This window comes from Eutrigla gurnardus, assembly GCF_963514095.1.
Source record: "Eutrigla gurnardus genome assembly, chromosome: 21".
NCBI classification, from domain to species: Eukaryota; Metazoa; Chordata; class Actinopteri; order Perciformes; family Triglidae; genus Eutrigla; species Eutrigla gurnardus.
This window is the reverse complement of record NC_139932.1, coordinates 1,045,001-1,065,573: the sequence shown is the minus strand read 5'-3', so window position 1 is coordinate 1,065,573 and position 20,573 is coordinate 1,045,001.

Below are 20,573 nucleotides of genomic sequence, written 5' to 3'. Positions count from 1 at the left end.
GTTGTCGGCAGCACTTTGGGTCCTCCCCCTCTTCCGGTTGAAAAAAGCACTTTCAGTCATTCTCCTCCTCTAGAGGAGGGCAGCACTTTGAGTCCTCGCCCCACTTCAGATGAACATGGCACCTCCAGTCCTCCTTCTCCTCCTCCAGATGACCAAAGCACATTCAGTCAATCAGACAGTTCGGACAATCACACACCCTCTTCAGGCAATGCAGATTCGGATACTTTATTTTTTATCAAGAAATTGCCACAGCAGCCATGTTTTTTTTTCATTTCTGCAGAGGACTGGGCATATCTGCGCAAGAGACAACACAAAAATCAATTCAAGACATGTCAGTGGACAAATGTCATGTCAAAAGGGATTCGCACAGTTCATCCCTATTGCAGTTTTGCATTTAAACGCCACAGTGTCAAACCAATTACTTGATCAAGAGACACCCCACTCTTCACCTGTTTGGGGTACTGTATGTTTGATGACTGTCCTGTATGTGTGGAGGTGAAGGTGGACAGTGAATCTTCATTGAAAGCAATGCTGACCTTTCAGGGAGACTGTGTCAGACACAATCGTGGCGAGTTGAAGAGGAGGCCTGTCCGTGGTAAACAAAGGGAAGTCATTGCACAAACATTGACTTCAAAACTCCCCCGTTCTCTATACCTGGAAAAGCTTAGTCAACTAGATGAGACTGTGGAGGACTCCGGGTGCAGGGATGAAGTACCAACAACGGGTGTCCTGAAGACAATTTCTTGGAGTGCAAGGAAGAAACTACGCAGAGACAAGAATGAAATAATTAGCCTCCAGAAGATCATTGAAGACGAGCTTCAGGAAGGGGGGGGGGGTGTAATCCAAAAGGTGCTCCAGCACCCAAAGGGAGTGATGCTGTGGTCTCTGGAGACCATTCAGCTTTTTGCTGAAAGGGCTAAGGAGGACATAGTTTATGTTGATGCAACAGGGAGCATCATTAAAAAGGCAAAGGGGGAAAGTGCGCCAATTTACATCTATGAAATAGTGGTCAGACATCCTTTGAAAGGTGGGTCGCCAGTCCCTGTGGCCACATTTGTCACATGCGACCACACAACAGCATCTGTGTCATTTTTCCTGGGGTCATTCATGACGGACTGCATCAGATGCCATGGAAGGCATATCAAGAAAAGGTGTGTGATGTACATTTGTGATGGTTCTCTGGTCCTCATGGAGTCCATATCACAGAACTTTTGTGGAATGAGTCTTAAAGAACTTCTGTCAATGTACTTTGACATTGTCACTGGACAAGGAAAGAAAGAGGCCTACCACACACCTATTCTACACCGATGCCTCAGCCACATCATGAAAAATGCAAAGGACCTTTGCCGGAAGCAGTAAGTGGTTTGTTTATGTGTATTTCTGTTTAACATGATAAGGTGTTCAAATGTATTTAACTTTGAGTATGTATTTACTTTTTTTCCACAGTGCTTACAAACACTACCACCTGGCTATGCACGTCTTCGGGCTGATGACACAAGCCACCACGCTCCATGAGCTTGATGACATAGTCCGCAGCACTACTGTGGTGTTCTCAAGCTCATGCAGCGGGCAGGAGGTTGAAAAACATTTTCACAACCTGCAAAGACTTATGACCAGAGCTGGACCCCCTGAAATAGATGAGAAAACAATAGAGGAGGAAAACTTTGTGGTAGGTAATCAATTTTACAAATGGCACATAGCATTGCGCTCTGTTACTCAAAATATATGATGAAAGAAGTAACAATATTTATGACGGGAGCTGTTACTTTTCCTAACAAAGGCAGGTGTCACTTTTTTATGCTTAGTGTTGTCAATTTCTGTGCTGATAAATAAAAGTTAAAAACAGGTAATAATCAAAAAACATCTAGAAGCTTCCACAGTCAGTTTTAGATTCTTGAATGTTCGCATTGGTTGTGTCATGGTTATGAGGAGAGTGCAGCATGAACTCAGGGAAATGCTGAGGAGCTGTAAGGACACCTACAGGAGGAAGCTGGAGGCCAAACGCCAGCAGAACAATGTGAGGGATGTGTGGACGGGAATGAAGCAGATCACGGGGTGTAAGGTGAGCGGAAGACAGCCATCAGGCAGCCTGGAGAGGGCAAACGAGCTGAACAGTTTCTTCAATTGGTTCAGTTCAAAGCCTTCTGTCATCTCCCCGACACCTTCAGACCCCCACACACCCCCACTGCCCCAAATGCTCCCCCCCCCCCCCCCCCTACAGTGAGCTCTCCTGTGCAGCACTCCTCCTCCTCCTTGGGAGTTGACGACGCTGTCATCTACCTGCTGCAACGAGCCCATTCGCACCTGGATGGTGGTGGCAGCATCATCAGAGAATCATATTCTTTGATTTCTCCAGTGCTTTTAACACCATTCAGCATGAAGCTGCGGGGGATGGGTGTCGACACCTCCACTGTCTCCTGGATCGTTGATTACCTGACAGGCAGGCCACAGTTTGTCCGTATGGGCAGTGTTCTGTCTGATGTGGTGGTTAGTGATACAGGAGCTCCAGGAGCTTTCCTGTTCACTTTATACACCACTGACTTTAGGTACAACTCCGGGTCGTGTCACCTGCAGAAGTTTTCTGACGACTCGGCTGTTGTTGGGTGTATAAGTGAGGGACAGCAGGGGGAGTACAGAGCACTGGTGGACAGCTTTGTGGAGTGGTCTGGACAGAATCACCTGCGGCTGAATATCAGCGAGACCAAAGAGATGGTGATCGACTTCAGGAAGAAGAGGAGGACGGCTTCCCAACCGCTGTGCATTCTGGGAAAGGATGTGGAGGTGGTGGAGAATTACAAGTACCTGGGTGTTACCATCAACCACAGACTGGACTGGAGATCCAACACCGAATCTGTGTACAAGAAGGGGATGAGCAGACTCTACTTCCTGAGGAAGCTGAGATCCTTCAACGTATGCAGCAAGATGTTTGAGATCTTTTATCAGTCTGTGGTGGCCAGTGTACTTTTCTTTGCTGTAGTTTGTTGGGGGAGCAGCATCGGAGCCAGCGACACCAACAGACTCAACAAACTCAAAGAAGGCTGGCTCTGTGATCGGCTGTAAACTGGACACTCTGGAGGCTGTGGTGGAGAGTAGGTCACTGAAAAAACTGTTATCCATCATGGATAATCCTGACCACCCTCTCCACCACACACCAGTCAGACAGCGGAGCACCTTCTCCAACAGGCTGCTTCAGCTCCGCTGTCGTAACAACAGATACAGGAAATCTTTCCTGCCACAAGCCATCACACTCCACAATAACTCCCTCACCTCTGTCTGACAGAGAGAACTTTTTCTGGACTCTATTGTATTATTGTTTACTGTATATGTTTGCTCTGTATTTATACTTACTGTATATATCTTGTTTTTATATTTATGTTATTCATGTACAGTGTTTTTTCTTGTTGACCCACTGCTGCTGTGGCAAAATAATTTCCCAGTCTGGGATTAATTAAGTAATTCTATTCTATTCTATGACATTTAATTGAATAAACAGTATGTTTACTTGTTTTATGTTACTTTACTCAAGTTTGAATGTACATGGTAATAGACAATAATATTAAAATTCCTTTGTTAAAATGTAAGTGAAATAAAATAATTTACATGGTTATAAATTTAGTTAAGAAAAGAAAATCATTGCCTTTTTGGTACTCCACACCACAACAAACCTAAACTGCTATATTTTTTCTTCCAGAATGATGTGGGACCAACACCATTCCAAAGGCACTTTGAGCAGGTAATACACGATGGAGTTCTGGACCAAAATGGTGAACCGAATGTGTACTTTTGCCCAACATTTGTGCCTTCACTAGAGAGGTACTTTCTACCCCACGCTGCTCTGTGGTCTAGCATCATGCTAGGTGAGTTTGTCATCTGCATTTTCATTCCCATGTTATTTTTAATACTTCTCATTGATCTGTCACTATTCCTGTCATGGATACTTCATAATGTAATGTATTTCATTTGCTAGGTGACCTTAGCCGCCATGGTGAAGGCCCTTTGTATCACAGGCTAAGAAAAAGATATACAAGAAGTTCAAACAAAAGAACACAGGTAAAATCATCAATTCAATTATTAATGTATGACAAGTGTGTTGCTCTTATGTACAGAGAGCACGTATTGAGTTGGTAAAATAATAACTATAAGTTACAGTTTGTTTTGAATTTTTGGGTCATAACAGAACTTCACAAAGGACAACCGGACCCAAGGAGTCATGGAAAAGAGCCAGTGGGACCTGAAAAGGGTCCGTTTCGAACGTCGCACTTACACAAGGCTTGATGACTTTGTTCAGGCGTATCGTTTGACCCACAATGCCCTTTTAAGGGAATACAAGGACTCTCTGCGTTCGATTAAGAGGGTAAACTACAAACATTGATTTCCAAGTATATCTAAAAGGGAAATAATCTTTTTCTTATTTATGGCTAAAAAAAATACATATGCTACATCATATGCTACAAATGTATGTAATTAGTCTGCTTAAAGAGTACATATGTATAGCAGTGTAAGATGTTACCCAAAATGTGATTTTGAACTATTCATCTGTTCTTTAGCCATTAATTACAGATCATGATAATCATGGTATGTTAAATGTGGTAGTATTATCTTTTAACACCTACTATTCTAACCTTGAAACCTTAAATGATGCGGTGTACAGTAATCATACTTATTCTCTCCTGAAAAAAGAAACACAGAGTTGACCTTGAACGCTGGAAGCAGAGGAAACCAAAGCGAAGAGGAGTTTATGTGACCCCTCTTTCAAAGGCATTTGTGTTCAAGAGTCACAAAGCAAAGGTAATTAGTGACCATTTAGTGATGATCACACCAGCTGTGACACCTGTCAACATGTTGACGTTCAAGCCATGAATACTCTCTACTCACTACTACATTATTACAAGAGTTAATTAGTATTCATGTGTATATCATTATATACATTTTATATTGCTAAGATGACACACATAGACTCACATGGTACCAGCCACACGCTGTTGCAGAAAAGAACATTTTTGAAGGGTTCCTCAACTTGCCATTGTAATCCTAGATGAAAACTTAAAAAAAAAAATTTAAAGGATGAATAAAGTACTTTTTTATATTGTTATGACTTTTTTTCCAGAAACAACGCACATCAAAGTCTCAATCAAGAGCATCTGAGACAAAAGACGCTACCCTGGAAGAGGACACTCAGGCCACTATTGCAGACGTCCCAGTCCATGCTCCAACGCAGGTTATATTACACATTATGTTTTACTAATATCAAAACATAGCTCAATTTATTGTGTTTTGAATACACAGTTTACATTTAGTGTTATGAGTCTTATGACGTCTTTGTCTTGTACATCTGTGATTTTTTTCATAAATTTAAGTCCCTCCTTCATCTCTGTATTTTTTCTTTATTAAGATATTGGCTTTGTTTGGCCATGATATGGAGAAGTGTTGTGAAAGTCAGTCATAATGTAGTTGCATTTGTGAACTTTACTTAGTATATTTCATTGCAGTTATCATTACTATGTCTATGTTGGAAAACTATTTTCTTAAGGGATTGTCTTGTGAATCATGACTAACACAAATTTTATAACACTAGGAGGATGATGAAGCAGCGGACACAATGACAAAATGCAAGAGACTGTCAACACAGCTTTCCAACAATGTCACAATGTCAGTTTGGAAAGCTGATTTGACTGACTTTGAAGTTGATGCAGTTGTGAATGCTGCCAATTCCAATCTGGCACACAACGGGGGACTTGCAAAGGCATTGTGTGATGTTGGTGGACCAGACATCCAGGCCGAGAGCAACGATCACATTTCGAAAAAGGGACCGTTACAAACAGGACAAGCTCTTGTCACGACAGCAGGAAACCTGCCGTGTCAGAAATTCATTCATGTGGTGGGACCTTGTCTACAGAGGAATCCCACACCAAAAATGATCAGAATGGCAAAACCCCTTTTGAGGAAGGCTGTTGTAAGTCTACTTAAAACCGCAGAACAGCATAACATCAGTTCTGTTGCCATTCCAGCAATAAGTTCCGGAATTTTCAACTTTCCGCTGCCGTTATGTGCGGACGTCATAGTGAAAACAATAAAACAGTACTGCCAGCAGAAAAAACAAACCTGTCCACCGTTTACACTTCACCTTGTAAACAAAGACAATAAAACAGTGAAGGAAATGGAAAGAGCATGCAAGAAAATACTTTCTTGTCATGAGGAGAAGGATATGCCACCAACAGCCACAGTCCGCCTACAGGTAAGATAAATATAAATCTCACACATACTGTGTGTGTGTGTATATATATATATATATATATGTATGTTTAGAAGATTTAATTTAATACGAGTGTGACAGTAAATTGCCTAAGCATGCAATTACCTATCCATATTTGAACATGATTATGATTAAACCCTTACATGATTTTTTATTTATGATAACATTATATTTAAAAATAGCATCCACAAGACCAGGCCAAATCTCATGAACCTTCAGCACTGGAAAAGACTGAGCTTCACGAGGAGGCAGCACAGGTAAGAACCATTCAAATTACATAGAATACTCTATCACAGGTATGGACACTAAGATTTACCAATTAAATCAATACATTACTAAACTATACTGCATTTTCTAGTGAGTAAATTCCCAAATGTCATCAATACATAATTGCACAGCTAAATACATAATAGGGGGATAGTATTCTATAGCACCCTCTATTGTTCTTTCTCAGGTCCTGAGATGAACCTCTGGAGGGTGCCTAAACCAATAGCACAGCCCGTTAGAGGTCTTAGCACCTATGACATACAAGTGATACCGTACCGCTTCAAAAACAGTTTCATTCCCACTGCAATCAATATCCTGAACTCCAATCGCTGAGGATTATGCATGGCCCCTAAAGTACGATGAAATGTGTCTGTCTGTATGTATTTATGTTATATGTTTAAATGTAATGTTGGAACCTGTACCAAGGAGCTGTACTGAGACCAAATTCCACCAGCCTGGCTGTGTGGTCATTATATAATAATATATATATAATATAAATAAGTAAGTAAGTAAGTAAAAATTGTATGTAGAGTGAAAAATACATGAGGAAACAACTACTTCCATGTGAACATGGAATAGATTGCTGAATCCAAATGGAAAAGACAGGGAAATGAAAGATGTACATTCTTTTAGTAAAAATTATATTAAAAAAAGGTAAGTAACAGAAATACCACTGGCATGAAGAGTACAAATAAAACACTTTGGTGATGTTATATTTCCAAAAACTGATAAAAAACAAACAAAAACAACCTGATATTGTGTTATTGAACTGCCTATGTTTAAGTTGTCATCACTCAAGAATCTTATTTTTGTGTCCCAGTTTGAACAGTTACTTTTTTGGTTATCCTCAGCTTACTGCATTGTGGAAAGGTATGGCCACAGAAGTGGTTGTTTCTGTGGTGCCCTCTCAGTTAAGAGGAAACAGCTTCATCATACACCACAGCGAACTCCTATCTCTAAAACCTCACCAATGGCTTACAGGCGAGGTATGTATTCATAATGAGAAGAGAAAACAACTTCATCTAAAGACAAAATGAAAATACTAAGTAATTAAAAGCATGTGATAGTTACAGTACTTGTAGTGATTGCGTTTGCCAACCCATAAAGGCAACATTTGATTCTTAGTCTTTGACATAGTTGTCTTTGTAACGGTGTTAACTTGAATGCATCTACAGTGGATATGTATTTACAGTAATTACAAGATGGACAAAAGCTACACGTTGCAAAAGAAGTAGTGTCGGTTTTACTAATTAGTAGGTAACGCAGCTTCAAGGGCTCTCAGAATTGTTCTGCAGTAATGGTGCAGACTCACTACATGCTATGATGAATGTCAACTTGACGGTTCATATTGTATATTTGCCATTTCTGTATTTGCATAAAAAGCATTGAAACACATATTTAAGCAAATGAATCTGTCAACGGCCAAAGTGTTTAATAGCCCATGTGGTATTTTTCATCCATAAGTGTTATTTAAAAAAAAGAGCAATATATTAAGCCGGTCTATAATGTTTACAAATGCTGTTGAATTTCACTGCTGATAAACTGTCTGTCTGCATGTCCACCAACTCTTAAGGTCATCGAGTGCCTCCTTCATGACACAGCCAGTAACTATAATTTGGGAAATACCATTTACATCCTCAATTATTACACTGCTGGTGTGATCCTCTTTGGTGAAAGAGAACAAATCAGAAGACACAGTTTGTCCAAGGTAACTCTGTGTGTGTGTGTGTGTGTGTGTGTGTGGGGGGGGGGTTCATTCAAACAGTTCATTCAAATTAGATTTTCGTATTGTAATTTTTTTGTGTTACAGGTCAACTTTGACAGCTATAAAGCCATTGTGTCTTTTGTCAATATCGGAAATGTACATTGGAAGTTTCTGGTTAGTAGTGAATACATTTGTATAATATAATTGTGTTAAATTATTTCCTGATTGATGTATGTACATTTTGAATTATATTTTTGGGGGATCCTATGGTTACAGTACATCAATGCAGCAGAAAGCAGCCTGTATTTGGTTGATCCAGCAACCAATTCCAATGAGCAGGGGGAGTCGGACAATGCTGCACAAAGATTCCGGTAGTTATTGTCTTTCAGCTAATCAGCATAACTAGTTAATTGTTTTTGTATTTGTTACTAGTGGTAGTAACACAGGGAAAAGGTAACAGGCATTTTCCAACAGCATGAAAAGGGTAATAGACAAGAAGAATGTACATGCAGGCTCCATATGGGCAATTTGATCCATGTTTAACTGACTTCCATCTTTTCCTCACATCTCAGTCACTCACATTTAAGATACAAGGAAGAGACATAAGGGAAAATATTCTGCATGCACATTTCTTTTATAAACAGAACAGCTCTTTCCCTTGCCACATCAGTTGCCATACATGTCCTCAGGTAGACTTTAAATGCCAACATGTGAGACAGCAATTGTCAACATCATTTTTAAACACTCACTTTAGGTATCTCATTAATCATAACACCCAAATCAATAAATCATGACAGAACAGAAATCATCTGAACCCTCAATTAGGCAGCAGTTACAGTGACGGGCACATTACAAATGTAGAGCAGGAGTGAGAGGAGGATTGTGTGCCACAATACAGTAAAAGCATGTAAGGATCATTGACAAATGTGCCCCAAAAAGACACAGAAATACTTGTACTTTAGATAATTATGCATATCAGGATGTCATATCAAGCCAAAAAGGGCATATAAGGCACTTTTGGAGATGACCCATTTCATGATGTCTTTATATAGTGCAACATTTTTTTCAGTCTTTCAATATCCAATCCATAAAGCTGTGGTCAACACCATCGTCTTTTATTGTTTACATATTGTATGTGTATGTACATTCATCATAAAATTCATTGTTCACACACAGAGACTACTTCAAAATGAGGAGGATCAGCCACAGTAAAACAGACTGGGTGGACATAAAACTGAAAGGGACTGTCATGCACCACCCAGTCCAACAGGACAGCAGCAGTTGTGGTGTCATAGTCACCATGGTAAGATTAAAATTAAAGATAAAAATATTTGGAGGACAACCATCATGTTAAGTCTTAACATTTTACTTTTTTGTTATTAGATATACATCACATATTGTGTCATTATTTAGATGGCGAAGGCAGTCATGGAGGCCTTTCCACAACCTCCAATAATGACTTTTGGAACAACAAAAAAAGAAATGGCAGTGCAGCGCAAACATTTTGCTCTGCAAATACTGAAAGCCTCAGGTGTGTGAAAGCATTTTGTACAGTAATTGTATTGTGTTGATGTAGTGTTCAAGATCTAAAATGTGCATTTCTGTATTAGTGCTTAACACAGAAACCAACTGTGCCATGTGTGCAGCAAGTAAACCACCTGCTCCTGGGCCTTCCCTCACTGACTGGGTAAGGATTATTTAACTCTCTCTCTATCAGCAAATTTTAGCATTGTATCTAAATAGGGCATTAGAGAGAGATTACAGTAAATTAAGGTAAAGAGACAAAAAAGGACTTTTAAAAAAGGCCTCAACCAAGAGTACATGATTTACTGTTTTACGTGCCAACATTATAATGCATATCATTTGAGATATCATTTTATATAGATTATATATGAAGTTGTTTTGTTGTGGGGAGAGATAAAAGGAAAACAAATGCTGGACCAAATCTGTTGTCTGAAAGGTATTGTTACTGTAAGATAAAGATAAAGAGTAAATTGCAAGGAAGAGACTCTGGGGACAAAGGAGGAGGGTAATGGCAGTGCAGGTTTGGATGGGAAATGGCAGAGTGGAGCTGAGTGGTAATTGAGGATAATGACAGGGCGTGCCTGGCATGGGCAAACCAAATGGAGACCACTGAAGCAGGCAGACAGGCAGGTAAGTATGATCCTGGAGCAGAAAGACAAATGTGTTAGCACAAATAATAGCAGAGCAGGAGCATGCCCACACACATTACACACACACTGGGTGCTTTTCAATATTCTAACTTTTTTCCTATAGCTTTCCTCAATCGCATGTCTTCCTTGTGTCTCCTCTCAGCAACTATTTGAGAGACAAATATGAGTAAGAGACAGCCGCTACAATGGTGTTTGCGGTAATTCAAGTAATTATTTTCCCCTTTTACAGATTCAGTGTGACAGCTGTTGCAGGTGGTTCCACATACAGTGCCTAGAAATGGACACAGCAGAGCTGCAAATTAAGAAGAATGTGGACTGGAAATGCATGTTGTGTGAAAAGTAAACAATTTCGGATTGTGTAGGATTTTGTGTTTAGTGTTTAGGGTTTGATGACTTTATCATCATATTTTAGAAGATGTTATTAAACGTGTGAAATGTTGTCTTGATTACTGCATCATTCTTGAAGTATAATGAAAATGCTTCACCCATAGCCAGGAATTATTGAGCAAAGTCTTTTTACAGTAGCTCAAATATGGGCAAAGATGCAATCTGCATGTAAAAATATGGGACTTTGTTATTGAATTTCTCCACATTGGTACAGTAAAAATGCTTGATTTAAAGTATAGTTGTAGTCGTCTATGTGTAGAAGTCAAATATACCACCCATAGCCAGGAATTATTGCGCAAAGTCTTTTTACAGTAGCTCAAATGTGGGCAACGATGCAATCTGCATGTAAAAATATGGTACTTTGTTATTGAATTTCTCCACATTGCTACAGTAAAAATGCTTCATATTAAACATACGTGTAGTCCTCTATGTGTAGAAGTCAAATATACCACCCATAGCCAGGAATTATTGATCAAAGGCTTTTTACAGTAGCTCAAATATGGGCAACGATGCAATCTCAGGTATAAATATGGTACATTTATACTTGAATTTCTCCACATTGCTACAGTAAAAATGCTTCATATTAAACATACGTGTAGTCCTCTATGTGTAGAAGTCAAATATACCACCCATAGCCAGGAATTATTGATCAAAGTCTTTTTACAGTAGCTCAAATATGGGCAAAGATGCAATCTGCATGTAAAAATATGGGACTTTGTTATTGAATTTCTCCACATTGGTACAGTAAAAATGCTTCATATTAAACATACGTGTAGTCCTCTATGTGTAGAAGTCAAATATACCACCCATAGCCAGGAATTATTGCGCAAAGTGTTTTTACAGTAGCTCAAATATGGGCAACGATGCAATCTGCATGTAAAAATATGGGACTTTGTTATTGAATTTCTCCACATTGGTACAGTAAAAATGCTTGATTTAAAGTATAGTTGTAGTCCTCTATGTGTAGAAGTCAAATATACCACCCATAGCCAGGAATTATTGCGTAAAGTCTTTTTACAGTAGCTCAAATATGGGCAACGATGCAATCTGCATGTAAAAATATGGGACTTTGTTATTGAATTTCTCCACATTGCTACAGTAAAAATGCTTCATATTAAACATACGTGTAGTCCTCTATGTGTAGAAGTCAAATATACCACCCATAGCCAGGAATTATTGCGCAAAGTCTTTTTACAGTAGCTCAAATATGGGCAACGATGCAATCTGCATGTAAAAATATGGGACTTTGTTATTGAATTTCTCCACATTGCTACAGTAAAAATGCTTCATATTAAACATACGTGTAGTCCTCTATGTGTAGAAGTCAAATATACCACCCATTGCCAGGAATTATTGCGCAAAGTGTTTTTACAGTAGCTCAAATATGGGCAACGATGCAATCTGCATGTAAAAATATGGGAATTTGTTATTGAATTTCTCCACATTGCTACAGTAAAAATGCTTCATATTAAACATACGTGTAGTCCTCTATGTGTAGAAGTCAAATATACCACCCATAGCCAGGAATTATTGCGCAAAGTCTTTTTACAGTAGCTCAAATGTGGGCAACGATGCAATCTGCATGTAAAAATATGGGACTTTGTTATTGAATTTCTCCACATTGGTACAGTAAAAATGCTTGATTTAAAGTATAGTTGTAGTCCTCTATGTGTAGAAGTCAAATATACCACCCATAGCCAGGAATTATTGCGCAAAGTCTTTTTACAGTAGCTCAAATGTGGGCAACGATGCAATCTGCATGTAAAAATATGGTACTTTGTTATTGAATTTCTCCACATTGCTACAGTAAAAATGCTTCATATTAAACATACGTGTAGTCCTCTATGTGTAGAAGTCAAATATACCACCCATAGCCAGGAATTATTGATCAAAGGCTTTTTACAGTAGCTCAAATATGGGCAACGATGCAATCTCAGGTATAAATATGGTACATTTATACTTGAATTTCTCCACATTGCTACAGTAAAAATGCTTCATATTAAACATACGTGTAGTCCTCTATGTGTAGAAGTCAAATATACCACCCATAGCCAGGAATTATTGATCAAAGTCTTTTTACAGTAGCTCAAATATGGGCAAAGATGCAATCTGCATGTAAAAATATGGGACTTTGTTATTGAATTTCTCCACATTGGTACAGTAAAAATGCTTCATATTAAACATACGTGTAGTCCTCTATGTGTAGAAGTCAAATATACCACCCATAGCCAGGAATTATTGCGCAAAGTCTTTTTACAGTAGCTCACATATGGGCAACGATGCAATCTGCATGTATAAATATGGGACTTTTATACTTGAATTTCTCCACATTGCTACAGTAAAAATGCTTCATATCAAACATACGTGTAGTCCTCTATGTGTAGAAGTCAAATATACCACCCATAGCCAGGAATTATTGCGCAAAGTGTTTTTACAGTAGCTCAAATATGGGCAACGATGCAATCTGCATGTAAAAATATGGGACTTTGTTATTGAATTTCTCCACATTGGTACAGTAAAAATGCTTGATTTAAAGTATAGTTGTAGTCCTCTATGTGTAGAAGTCAAATATACCACCCATAGCCAGGAATTATTGCGCAAAGTCTTTTTACAGTAGCTCAAATGTGGGCAACGATGCAATCTGCATGTAAAAATATGGTACTTTGTTATTGAATTTCTCCACATTGCTACAGTAAAAATGCTTCATATTAAACATACATGTAGTCCTCTATGTGTAGAAGTCAAATATACCACCCATTGCCAGGAATTATTGAGCAAAGTGTTTTTACAGTAGCTCAAATATGGGCAACGATGCAATCTGCATGTAAAAATATGGGACTTTGTTATTGAATTTCTCCACATTGCTACAGTAAAAATGCTTCATATTAAACATACGTGTAGTCCTCTATTTGTAGAAGTCAAATATACCACCCATAGCCAGGAATTATTGCGCAAAGTCTTTTTACAGTAGCTCAAATGTGGGCAACGAAGCAATCTGCATGTAAAAATATGGGACTTTGTTATTGAATTTCTCCACATTGCTACAGTAAAAATGCTTCATATTAAACATACGTGTAGTCCTCTATGTGTAGAAGTCAAATATACCACCCATAGCCAGGAATTATTGCTTAAAGTCTTTTTACAGTAGCTCAAATATGGGCAACGATGCAATCTGCATGTAAAAATATGGGACTTTGTTATTGAATTTCTCCACATTGCTACAGTAAAAATGCTTCATATTAAACATACGTGTAGTCCTCTATGTGTAGAAGTCAAATATACCACCCATAGCCAGGAATTATTGCGCAAAGTCTTTTTACAGTAGCTCAAATATGGGCAACGATGCAATCTGCATGTAAAAATATGGGACTTTGTTATTGAATTTCTCCACATTGGTACAGTAAAAATGCTTGATTTAAAGTATAGTTGTAGTCCTCTATGTGTAGAAGTCAAATATACCACCCATAGCCAGGAATTATTGCGCAAAGTCTTTTTACAGTAGCTCAAATGTGGGCAACGATGCAATCTGCATGTAAAAATATGGTACTTTGTTATTGAATTTCTCCACATTGCTACAGTAAAAATGCTTCATATTAAACATACATGTAGTCCTCTATGTGTAGAAGTCAAATATACCACCCATTGCCAGGAATTATTGAGCAAAGTGTTTTTACAGTAGCTCAAATATGGGCAACGATGCAATCTGCATGTAAAAATATGGGACTTTGTTATTGAATTTCTCCACATTGCTACAGTAAAAATGCTTCATATTAAACATACGTGTAGTCCTCTATGTGTAGAAGTCAAATTTACCACCCATAGCCAGGAATTATTGCGCAAAGTCTTTTTACAGTAGCTCAAATGTGGGCAACGATGCAATCTGCATGTAAAAATATGGGACTTTGTTATTGAATTTCTCCACATTGCTACAGTAAAAATGCTTCATATTAAACATACGTGTAGTCCTCTATGTGTAGAAGTCAAATATACCACCCATTGCCAGGAATTATTGAGCAAAGTCTTTTTACAGTAGCTCAAATATGGGCAACGATGCAATCTGCATGTAAAAATATGGGACTTTGTTATTGAATTTCTCCACATTGGTACAGTAAAAATGCTTGATTTAAAGTATAGTTGTAGTCCTCTATGTGTAGAAGTCAAATATACCACCCATAGCCAGGAATTATTGCGCAAAGTCTTTTTACAGTAGCTCAAATGTGGGCAACGATGCAATCTGCATGTAAAAATATGGGACTTTGTTATTGAATTTCTCCACATTGCTACAGTAAAAATGCTTCATATTAAACATACGTGTAGTCCTCTATGTGTAGAAGTCAAATATACCACCCATTGCCAGGAATTATTGCGCAAAGTGTTTTTACAGTAGCTCAAATATGGGCAACGATGCAATCTGCATGTAAAAATATGGGACTTTGTTATTGAATTTCTCCACATTGCTACAGTAAAAATGCTTCATATTAAACATACGTGTAGTCCTCTATGTGTAGAAGTCAAATATACCACCCATAGCCAGGAATTATTGTGCAAAGTCTTTTTACAGTAGCTCAAATGTGGGCAACGATGCAATCTGCATGTAAAAATATGGGACTTTGTTATTGAATTTCTCCACATTGCTACAATAAAAATGCTTCATATTAAACATACGTGTAGTCCTCTATGTGTAGAAGTCAAATATACCACCCATTGCCAGGAATTATTGCGCACAGTCTTTTTACAGTAGCTCAAATATGGGCAACGATGCAATCTGCATGTAAAAATATGGGACTTTGTTATTGAATTTCTCCACATTGCTACAGTAAAAATGCTTCATATTAAACATACGTGTAGTCCTCTATGTGTAGAAGTCAAATATACCACCCATAGCCAGGAATTATTGAGCAAAGTGTTTTTACAGTAAGTCAAATATGGGCAACGATGCAATCTCCAGGTATAAATATGGGACTTTTATACTTGAATTTCTCCACATTGGTACAGTAAAACAAATGATAACAAGTGTTTTTTATCATTTGGTGGTGCATGAAACACTTTAATGTAACATTTTATTTTCAATGTTTGGTAGGTTCGATATATAGCTTACTGTTCTTAATACCTTTATTTTGAAAACCGGAAGTAATGCGATGTTTCTCCGCATTTACCGCAACGCTGAGAATACTTGTACACTTGAAATTTAAGTGCGGCTGATTTGACCACGGAGATCGAAGTTGCGGCTGGCTTGACCGCGGTTGGAAATGCGTGTAGCAACAGTGCTAAACAAGTAGCCTACACGTTAAAATTACGATATAAACGACAGAGGGTTATATCCTACAGTAGACATTTTTATATCGTACTACGATATATCGTAATATCGCAAAGCTCTACACTGAGGGCCAAATTATGTCCAGGTTGCCAAGTTGAGGGCCAAATTGTCTCTTTTTTTTCATTGGACCACTAAACATTGTTTTATGTGCAAATGTTATTATTGTGTATTATTGTGTATAGAGATCAATGTTCTCCGTCCAGCTCGGAGGACTTATTTATGTAAAAAAATCTGGGTTTTGGTCCTTGTAGCTTGTAGTCTAAGATATGACGGTGGGAAAGAGGCATCATTTGTGTTTGAAAACGTTTCACTTCAGATTTATTGATCCTGAATCTGTGAATATATTTCCAAGTTTACCAAACTCTTTATTTCACCTTATGGCAGGTTATTGCATAGTGTCACTGGGTCCGCACGGGCCGGCCACTAATTGGGGATGGCTGCTTTATACTATTAGTTTATTATGACTATTATTATTATAATATAGGCTATATTATTATTATTAATATAAGTGGGTGACTATTCCTCAGCCTTCCTTGGTGTTTTGGTTTTGACATATGCGCACGCACTGTCCAACTCGCACAGCTGAGGGGGGGGGGGGGGGGGGGGCGCGGGGGATGCCTTGCCATGGCAACGGGGGAAAACAGAACGTTGATGAACCAAACCAGCCGCGAGGATTTCCCCTTATAATAAGCGCTGCTGCCCTCCTCATTAGAGCCGCTAGTTAAGTCCATTCAATGTGTGGGAAACACTGAATAGGTATCATGACTAATACCATTACTAACACTAGTACCATTAGTTAAAAAAAAAAAAAAAAAGGCTCGTCCCAAAATCGCCATCGGCCCTTCGGGCAAATGCCCGATATGCCCGATGGCCAGTCCATCGTTGACTTCAACGTTGTACTTAAGTACAATACTTGATTAAATGAAGCATGTTGTTGTGAGTATATATCCTGTACATACAATACTTTCTCTATAAATGAACGTTTTCAATGCAGTATTTATGTAACTTAACAACGTAATGTAACACAGTACGTAACAACGTAATGTAGCAAAGTACGTTACAAAGTAACGTAACAACATAAACAACTTAACGTAACAAAGTAACATAACAATGTAACGTAACAACATAAACAACTTAACGTAATGACGTAATGTAACAGCCCCTTTTAGACTGCCTTTTCGTTGTGGGAGTATTCCGCCATTATTCTGCCCCATCGTCTGTCTAAACGTTCACGAGGCCGAAAGACGTAACAGAATATAATGCCTCTGAGACCCAACGGAGGTCATCACAGAGCTGCATCAGAGGCGATCCGCGTTCTATCTGAATGCTCTGAGCACCTGAGGCAGAAAAGACATGATGTAGTGAAGACGCGTTATGAAGGCTACACGCCACTGGCGGATTTTTCAAGCTCAAAGCGTAGATCTGAAGAATATAAAACGGCAGTAGTTGCTCGTACGAGGCCGCTGTTATACATATCCACATGTTTATAATGCAACAACTTCACTTGTTGAAGAGTCGTGTAATTATGCGAGACCAGCAAAAGTTCACCTTTCGTTGTTGTTTTGATGCAGCGGCACTAATCAGATTTCTGACGCTCATTGAATACGTCACACAACCGACAAGTCTATATGAGACTGCGGCCACGCTGCGCAACGTCTCACTTGTTCCGCAAAACCGGGGTACTATCTAAATGCAGACGCCGTTGCGGTGCAAACAAAGTTCTCTCTAAACGGTCAGGTACGCGTCATATCTTGACTCGCCTTTCCGCCATTGCGGTGGAATCGTCTGTCTAAAAGGGGCTAACGTAACGTAACAACGCAACAACGTAACGTAACGTAACAACGTAACGTAACAAAGTAATGTAACAAAGTAACGTAACAAAGTAACGTAACAAAGTAACGTAACAAAGTAATGTAACAAAGTAAAGTAACAGTAACGTAACAACGTAATTTAACAAAATGACGTAACAAAGTGACGTAACAAAGTGTTGGGGATGTAGCAGTAGCAGATTTGTTTATCAACAGCTAATTATTAATGTCAATATGATTATCGATATTAATAATTATATTTAATATATTATTATGATATAATCATGAATATATGGGGCACCACCCTGGGATCAGGGAAAAGATAACCTAAAACTGTATTCAGTCTCAATATAAAAGGTTTTACACTCACATGCCAATCATCGTGATCATTGGCATAGAAGTATAAAACAATCGAACAATTCAAAAGGCGTGAAATTCGAGCACCAGCCTTCACAACCTGCTGTTATCCAGTGACATATACACAACAAGCACAAGAGACCGCTAGTTATAATATAATAAGATTTATTAAAATCAGTAATAATGATCACAATCAATAACACTGCAATTAACAAAGCCTTATTACCTAACTACCTAACACACAAAGCTAAGCTAACAAAGGAAGAGACCCACGTGGAGTGCGTGTGTGTGTGTGTGTGTGTATGCGTGCGTGTGTGTGCGTGCGTGTGTGTAGAGAGAGAGAGAGAGAGAGAGATATGGCCGGGCGCGACCACCAGATGGAGCTATTCCTCACAGCGTTCAGGGGCGGAGCCACTGACGTCAGATGGAGTAACGAGAGAGGGGGAGAGAGCGAGGGAGAGATGGCCGGGTGCAGCCACCAGATGGAGCTATTCCTCACAGCGTTCAGGGGCGGAGCCACTGACGTCCGATAGAATCGCGCGAGAGAGAGAGAGCGAGAGATGGCCGGGTACAGCCACCAGATGGAGCTATGTCCTTAGCGTCCGGAGACGGAAACAGCTGGCGGAGGATACGTGTGGGGGCGGTGTATGTGTGCGTGTGTGTGTGTTAGTGGGACACAAACAAAGAGAGGGGAAGAATGCGCGCGCAATATTCGAAGGCTCAGGAGGCGTGTTACTATCACACGGGAGCTCGTGAATGAACTGGCGTTCGTTCAGCGGGACCCCGGTCCTTAAACTGATAGTAGACACTATCACAGACACAGCTCGCGAATATGGCTGAGGTTAGTCAAAACACCGTTACAGAAATCAACCCAGCGGCGTGGGTACACAATCAGCCTTTGAATACAACAATACAGAAAGCCACGGACTCGGCGGTCCTTGAACAAAACTTAAAACACGTTGACAAGAATTACAAGCATGTCCTACACTATCGAATCTCTGCTTCTGCCCAGACAAATAGCCTCTTACTTTTGTCGATGTGAGGTGTGTCGATGTGAGGTTGCGGTGCGGTGATGGCGTTTCTTGACGCCGGCAACGGACGGTAATTCGCGAGCGCTCGTTCGGCGACGGAGGGTGCAGACGAGCCGGCTGAATCCAAGCGAGTTTGGGGCGTAGAAGTTATCCTCCTTGCGGATCAAATTAGTTGAAGAAAAACAGTTAGTGTTTTCTCCCTTCTGCAGGCAACAATAAAATTGCGGGGCTCGGCGATTTAGTCAGCTGACTTCAGACAAAAACGGGTCGTAGAAGTTATCCGTTCTGCTGGCAGCTGGGACGAAGAAAGTGTTTTTCTTCCTTCTGCGGATAAACAGGAGAGTCGCGGCGGTTTCCTCAGGATCCAAAATGATAAAAACAAAAAGAAAAATAAAGCGAGTAGAGAAAAGAGAGGGAAAACAGTCTGTTGCTCGTCCAGCGAGCTTGGGGATAAGACTGCGGCCTAGGACAAAGGAAAATGTTGTAACGCATGTTACGGTGGAGAGAGGAAGTCCTTAAGGCAGCGCCGGTTTATATAGCTCACGGCTGCTCCCGGGGACCCCCTGGGGTACCTGTGGTTGTCAGCCAATAGGGCACCAGTTGTGTGACGTTGCACTTCCTAGGTGCGAGGTGAAACTAAAATGGCGGTTGTAGTTTTTTATCTCCTTTGTCCTGACCGCATGTGAAGGCTTTTGTAGGCCACATTGTGTAGTCCTAATGGTGAGGTCCCAACAAAAATGACATAACAAAGTGACGTAACAAAGTAACATAACAACGTAATGTAACAAAGTAACATAACAAGGTAATGTAACATTGTCACGTAACAATGAAATGTAACAAAGTAACATAACAAGGTAATGTAACAAAGTACATAACAATGTAATGTAACAACGTAATGTAACAACGTAATGTAACAATGTAACGTAACAGCGTAATGTAACAACGTAATGTAACAAAGTACGTAACAATGTAATGTAACAACATAATGTAACAGCGTAACGAGATTCTCCAGGAGTGCGTCCTCCAAGAAACAGGCAGCTTGTTGTGTTCGGCAGGATTTATTGTTGGAAAATCATATTCCTTTTTTGTAAAACTGCAAAATAAGCAAACATACAACAAGATAAGTATCTCCTATTAGATCATTCTAAAAATCATCACTGATATGAACAAATGAGAAACGGAGATTATACGTATTGAAATGAAAAAACAATAGTCATAACATTCACATAAGCACCCATGCTAAACATGCAGCACGAATCCACACATACAGTGCT